Here is a 7727-nt window from a genome sequence, read left to right as displayed (position 1 = left end):
CCAGTGGGCACTAGTTATGTCTGTCACACTGGAATCAGTGGAGCTAAATTCAGGTCTATCTGTACATGTCTTTCCATGCATCTGAAGAAGGGCTGTTTACTGTTACAGGAAATGGTTACATTGAATTGCTCTCTTTGCGGAGAAGACAGGTTGTTAATAAATACCCCCTATTGCCTTGCCTTAAGTGAGGAGAAATGCAGGATGCCGCCTTTGAAAAAGGCACTCTGCCGACCAATTAGAACAGAAGGAGTCATATCCTGTCCTAGAGCCATCCAGCAGTGTGGCAGCGTTAAAATGTCAGTGCTAATTTATTCCCAGAAATCCTTTTATGGAGATGGGTTTCCATGAAAACTAGAATAAACTCTGCTGTTCTGGAGTTAGGCATTTGTTTTGTGTTGTGTGCATGTTTATTAACTGAATGTTCCATCCGTGGTTGTTGTTGTTGTTGTTGTTGTTGTTGTTGTTGTTCCCTTTTTTAAAAATCATGTCTTCCTCTAGGCGCCTGCTGGGTTGCTTAACAAAAGGCTTGAGAGCATTTTTGCTACGTCTGCAGCACCTGCGGTTCAAAGATGTACCTGCCTGGTGAGAAATGGCTTTTTGGAACAAAGGTGCCAGGCCTCCATTAATTCTTTTCACCAAGCTTATGCCCTGCTTTTCCTAATTTTCCCTGTATTTTCCATGACTACCAAGGTCACACCAGTTATATCTCCCCTCCAGGTTATAAAACTAATCACAGGACTCTGAAGTGGAAAGAAGAATTGCATATGCGGAAGGAGGATTTCGTAAGAGGCGGGTCAGCTGCGGTCCCCTCGTCTCCTGCAAAGGCAGCTGCTTGCGTGGGAGAGCATGGCTGCTGCTGTACGAAGTATTAAGTACCTTATATTTTGTAAAATGGCATTTTAAGATGTGACGGCACTCAAATGACAGGCGTCCCTTTTTGAAAACATGATGGGAATGCGGAATCGGTTGCATTGGTGAGAGCTGCTCCCTGCTCTTTCTCACTTCACTTTCAGAATGTGCCTTTTTATTTATTTATTCCTGCTTCTAGGAGGTGCTTGTGGTTGCTTATCTTAAATACAAAATACCGACAACAATAACAGAAATCAGCAAATCCAGTAAATGCTCCACATATCATCAAACCTGAACTGGAAAGAGACATACAGGCCCAACCCAGCCTGCCTTTGACAACTGTAGTGGTTTTTCCACTTCCTTTAAAAAGAAAACACCAGCTGAGATGTTCACAGCACAAACGATACAGTGGTACCTTGGGTTAAGAACTTACGGTAATTCGTTCTGAAGGTCCGTTCTTAACCTGAAACTGTTCTTAACCTGAGGCACCACTTTAGCTAATGGGGCCTCCCGCTGCCGCCGCACTGCCATTGCGCGATTTCTGTTCTCATCCTGAAGCAAAGTTCTTAACCTGAGGTACTATTTCTGGGTTAGCAGCGTCTATAACCTGAAGCGTCTGTAACCCGAGGTCATATGTCATTCCATAGCTTTAGGGCTATAGTTGTAAAAGGCCTGTCCCTTGCTGCCTATGACCTAGCTTATTGTGAAAAGTGGAAAGGCAATGCAGGGTCTTAGGCCATGTGAACAAGTTTGGTGTTCAGTTGGGATACATCTTTATCTCACCAGGGAGGAGGAGATTAACTTTACTGCCTCTGAATATAACAATAAAATCCTCAAGTGGGGAAGAAGTGTTCCAGGTGCCTCCCTTAAGTTATGAGAGGTAGGTTTCTACAGTTAACTAGAGGGAAGGGCCTTCCTAACAGTGGCACCCAAAATACAGAATACAGACTTCTGTGAGGGCTGTGTAGTACTCTCCCTGTTGACCACTTGGAAGCTCCTTAAGGCTTACCTTATTCTAACTTGTTCTATTTGGCCAGGTCTTCAGGCAGTAGATTTTTGTCTTCTATGCTTCAATTCCTGCTTCATAGACATGATAATATTTCAGTAGACCGCATTGATATTTTAAGAGGGGTGTGTGTGTGTGTTTACCATTCTGTACACAATAGTTTTAGATCGGGGTGGGGAACCTGTGGCCCTTCAGATATTACTGGAATCCAGATACTATCAGTCCTAGACAGCATCGACAACTATCAGGAATGGTGGGAGGTCCACAGTCTCCCTGTCCCTGGCCTACAGCTTCTAACAGACTTGTCCTCCTTTCAGTTTTCCTAATCTCCTCCTAAAGCCGTGTAATCCAGGGCCATCAGCACACCTTGAAGCAAATTCCATAAATGAAACATGCTTTGTTTGAATAAATATTTGGGTCTGTCCTGAATCTGCTGCTGACAAAATCTAGATGGCCAAAGTTTCCTCATCATTTGTTTTAGACAAATGATTTAATAAGCCATCTTGTGCACATAATATTATTGAGTGAAATAAGATAAATATACAACGTTTACACAATATAAATAAATAAATGATACCGGGTTAGTTATGACTCCTTCCCTTGGCACCTCTACAAATACTGTAACACCAGACAATCACCTGAGTAGGGGTGGGGAGCCTCTGGTCCTCCAGGTGTTTTTGGACTACTCCCAGAAGCCCCACCCCTACACACTACATGGGTGGGCCACACTTTCCCTGCAGCTTTGGATAGATTTGTCCTCCATTCAGTTTTCCAAATTTCCTTTCAAAGCTATCTAACCCAGGACTATCAGCACATCTTGTAGCAAATTCCATAAATGAATGGTGCTTTGTTTGAAGAAAAGCTTTATTTGGGTCAGTCCTGAACCTGCTGCCCAACAATTTTGTTGGGTGACTCCCGGTTCTAGTATTAAGAGGAAGGCGAGAGAAGATTATCACAATTTGCTTTCTCCATACCGTGTATATCTTTATCAACTTATATGTCCTTGACTGACTATGCCGTTCTATTCTCATCCAGTCACCCCCTTTCAGGATATATCTGCTGACCTGTTAGCTGTCCCTACAACACTGAGCTGTGGACTTGTGAACTAATCAAACCCCCACAAACCACAAAGGAGCAATGGCCATGGTAATCCCTGGTGGGTCCAATGACGGACCAGTGATCATCACAGGTGGCACAGTCCACAAGAATGACTGCCACGTATAATAACTGCACTAAACCAGATTCCTATCTGGATGAGACTTTAATTCAGCTATCTGGCCAGTAACCAACAGTTGTAGTGAGCAACGGTGGACTTTAATCTGTCACATTCACCGCTGCCTGTTGAGCTGATGATGAAGCTATCCTGAAAGCATGCTTTATATGTGCAAATGTCTTATCTCCAAGAATGAGAAAAGAGCAGCAGCGATTCCTTGAAATCAATTAAAGCTTTGCCAGTGGGCTTCAGGCTGCACCCATACTGCATACCAGCCAGTCAGGGGTATGCAAAAGATTTGGACAAATTCCAAATCAGGAGCCAACATGGGATTTCTCCAAAGTACACAGAAACAAAGTGGGGATGTGAGACGTTTCAAAATGGCTGCAGGCAGCGTGTCTGCGAAAATGGCTTGCCATATAAGGAAAACACCAAGATGGGGTGAGAGGGGCAAGAATAGCTGTTGTGTGACTGACAGGTCTCATTTCCAATCAGAGTGGGTGATTTTTACCAAGGCTCTCCAATCAAGGTGCTTATAACCTTGTTCTTGTCTGCTCTATGCTTTGTTAAGTTCTGATAGTGGTGCCTGCTTGGAAGATGTTGAACATTCCTGAACAAGTCCTTCTGCCTCTGTTCTACATCCACTTCTGTCAAATCAGCTTTAGAACATAAGAAGAGCCCTGCTGGATCAGACCAAAGGCCTATCTAGTCCACCATCCTGTTCTCAGTGCCCAACTAGATTCCTGTGAGAAGTCCATTATCAGGACATGTGCAAAATATCCCTTAAACATCTTTATTAATATAACCATTTAATCAACAGAGGCTTTGACTAACCCGGGAAGGTACACATGACCCCTTCTACACACTGAATGAATGTGCAGAATGGGATGCCCAGAGCCACCACTGCAGACTGCACCCCCTCCACGACCCCCAATTAATGTCTGTTTGCTGTTTCTCAGAAGCAGTTCTTCCTAGTAGAGATGCATCTGTGGCAAATAACACTTATTAATATTGATACGGAAAATTCTGGGGTGAGAGACTACTCAACAGCCCAGCTCGTTGGGGTACAAGTCCCCCGCGGGTCCATGCAGTCGGTAAAAGAAGGAAATTCCAGCCAAACCGCCGTCAGTTTGGCTGGAGCAGCAATACAGGGGTCAGTAGACCATGATATTTATTGTTGCGCAACAGGTCCCCACAGGAGTAAGAAACCCAGAGCATGGGGCGACACTGACTTTTAAAACTTCCCACAATATCCCAGAATACAGTTCGTACAGCATCATTGATACATCATCTTTACATCCCTGACTTGTCACAAAAGGGGAGGGGTAGACAGGGGTTACACTAGTTCAACCTTGACAGACATGTCCAGACAAGTCCTTGGTACAAGATTAGCATAGGCAAAACATGTCCAGGCACCTCTCAAGTACCCACCATCAAAGGACAATAGAGCTCCCTTTGCACATCCATAACCTGGGGCAAGTCCGGTGATGGGCTTTTGGAAACTAACAGCTCAGCATTTGTCACCCCTGGGCACATCCCTGGGTGGGGTGTGTGAACATGTCCTCACGCTTGAGGGATTATGGCAGGAGGTGGCAGGGAAAAGAGTCCTTTTTCCAAGGGCAAAATGGCGTTGGAATGGAAGAAATTGGCAAAGGGATTGATTTTATATGATTTATAAAGCTAGGTATCTTCCCTGAGCTGTCAAGTCGAAAGGATACATTCAGGCATAATATTTGTAACATTTACCAACTTCAAAGATGTGTCCCCCCCCTTTTCATTTCCGTAACAATATACATTAGCAATCTCCCATACCTTGGGAGAACTCTTTCCAAAGAACATCAAACTAATGCTTGTTGGAGTAACATGATGGGCAGTCAATGAGAGCAGACAAATGCAGGATGACACAGTCAGGTCACAATCATAAACACATTTAGCTGAGAGTGAGTAAGTTCCATGGAACTTCTGAGTAGACACGTATAGGATTGCCCTATAAATGTTGCATCTCTGCTTCATATACGACAGCTTGTGGAGATGACAGAAATCTGTTGTTAAGGAAACATCCTGTTAATTTAGACCTATATTCCCAATTTAAAAGCACTGCTCACAAAAAGCATAGTGGATGCCCTGAATTCCAAAGCAGCACCACTTGAGAGAATTTGCTCCAAGCACCTTCTTGCAATAATGTCTCTTAGTTCAAATTTTGATCTGGCAACCTTTTGGTGTAATGTGCTGCAGCTACAGTCTAGTTTCAAAATGCAAAAATGTAGACTCATTCTTTTATCTTGAATTGCACCATTGTGCATCACCAACGAAAAATTCCTCTTGATTCAAAAGGTTCTTTGCACATATTTTGCATTCATGTGCACAGACGCACACTAAGGCGTATATAAATTCTCTATAAATTAACCAGATTTCCTCCGCCTTTAAGTATGAAAGGAATAAAAGAAGAATACTGTTGTTCTGAGTGCTTAATATGCACTTTGACATTGTTGAGTTATTTCATAGATGCCCACTTCATATCGGAAAAGCGGTAATAAAAATAAACTCACATTAAACAGAAATGCAGTAACCACTGGCAATTCACTGGAGAGCTACACAACATTGCCTTCTTAGTGCCTATTCACACTTTAGTTTTCAACTTGGGTACAAGAAGTACTGGAATTTGAAGCATAAACTACACCTGCAATGCAATCAATTGGGTTAAACAATTTTATTCTGTAAACTCCTCTAGTTTAAGCTCGCAAGCTCCAAACTACCAAACTATCAGGTTTGGTGGACTGTTTGTAGGGTTCATATTGTGTCATACTCTGGGGAAAGAGATAGTTGTCTGGGACGCTGGTGAGCTCTCACTGGCAAAAGCTTCCGTTATCGAGAAAATCACCTGGTCAGTGCTAAAAACAAGTCAGTGTTGACAGACCAAATAACAGAAACGCTCTAGGTAGCTGGGATATATTGATTCAGAAGGGTGTTCAAAGGAAGCCATTGTATATACAGCTAATTCAAACAGTGTTAAGAAAAGGGCTTATTATATGGGTTATCGGGGAAGTGTATGTAACAAGAGTTCCTGTATTACTAACGTGTGATTTCAGTGGCTCCATACCCTGCTGCTTCTATTCAGGGACAATGGTGGCAGCCTGAGCAGAGGGGCTGCCCTGGGAGAGTGCCCTCCACCTTATTATAACTTTCATATACCAATGTTCAATATGCACAGTGCTGTAGAACTGTAGCCTCTCTGCCCTTGCTTCTGCCAGGAAGGTTACTCTTGTTCTCATTATGCAGATAGGGAACTAAGACTGGTAAATGCTGACTCATGGAAGGCTGCCCAGCTGAGCAAGGATTTGAATGCAGGCCCAACACCAAATTTCTGTGATTAATTTGGCCTAATGTGCTTATACACAGTCACGTGGCATCCTTGGCATCTGCCAGCGTCCTGGCAGCTTAAAGGCCAGGGAAGGGTCATTTTGGATGCTGAACGTACCCACTGTGACACCTTGGCATCCTGAAGTCCTAGAGAGCCTTCCAGTCAATGTGTAGAGCATGGGTAGGCAAATTAAGGCCCGGGGGCTGGATCCGGCCTAATTGCCTTCTAAATCCGGCCCACGGAGGGTCCAGGAATCAGCGTGTTTTTACATGAGTAGAGTGTGTCCTTTTATTTAAAATGCATTTCTGGGTTATTTGTGGGGCATAGGAATTCGTTCATTATTTTTTTCCAAAATATAGTCTGGCCCCCCACAAGGTCAGAGAGATAGTGAACCGGCCCCCTGCTGAAACAGTTTGGTGTAGACAATACTCAGCCAGATGCCTCAGTATAAGGCAGCTTCCCGGAGTCAAGGGGCCTCTTTCAATCCAAAGTCCACATTCCCTCGTGACTAACCATTTGAGGATGGGATGCCAGAGGTTGGCAGGGCCAATGCACACAGACTTTCTTTCTCATGCACATCCACAGTCATACAGGTGACTAACAAAGCAGAAATTTAAAATTCTTATAGGAAAACATTTCAGCTTCCGCCTTCATCATCTGCTCTGATAAAAATGATGCTGTTTCCAAGGATGCTCAACGCTCTATAATTGCCACCTTCGGAACAGCATCATTCTTATCAGAGCAACTGGTGGAGGCGGAAGCCGAAACGTTTTCCTATAAGGATTTAAAATTTCTGCTTTGTTAGTCACTGTAATAAATATATGGTTTTAGTGCTTAACTGCATCCTACCCAGATCCAGAACAAACGTGTCTGACGTGATGTTTGATGTTTTAGTTACTATCTGCACACACAGATCCATAGGCAAACCCTCCCCACAAATCCATTCTCATACCTAACACATAACACACACCCATTCATGTGCTTGCTTGAATGAATGAATGCATGCATGAATGGGGGGGGGTGTTATGTGTTGGGTATAAGAACTGGATGTGAGGTGTGTGTTATGTACTTATGGGTATACAGTGGTACCTCGGGTTAAGTACTTAATTCGTTCCAAAGGTCCGTTCTTAACCTGAAGACCACTTTAGCTAATGGGGCCTCCTGCTGCTGACGCGCCACTGGAGCAAGATTTCTGTTCTCATCCTGAAACAAAGTTCTTAACCCGAGGTAATATTTCTGGGTTAGCGGGTCTGTAACCTGAAGCGCCTGTAACCTGAAGTGTATGTAACCCAAGGTAC

The 7727-nt window shown here is 43.7% G+C and overlaps 1 long non-coding RNA gene across 1 annotated transcript; it reads left to right on the top strand.

Moving 5' to 3' along the window:
• Window positions 1-516: 516 nt before the first annotated feature.
• Window positions 517-2937, top strand: LOC310696013. The gene is made up of 3 exons (XR_014520387.1): window positions 517-608; window positions 718-974; window positions 2891-2937. It is a non-coding gene; the product is annotated as an uncharacterized lncRNA (long non-coding RNA).
• The last annotated feature ends 4790 nt before the right edge of the window (window positions 2938-7727 follow it).

Source organism: Podarcis liolepis (assembly GCF_965112155.1).
Source record: "Podarcis liolepis genome assembly, chromosome: 2".
In the NCBI taxonomy this organism is placed as follows: domain Eukaryota; kingdom Metazoa; phylum Chordata; class Lepidosauria; order Squamata; family Lacertidae; genus Podarcis; species Podarcis liolepis.
This window is presented reverse-complemented; position numbering and strand designations above follow the sequence as displayed.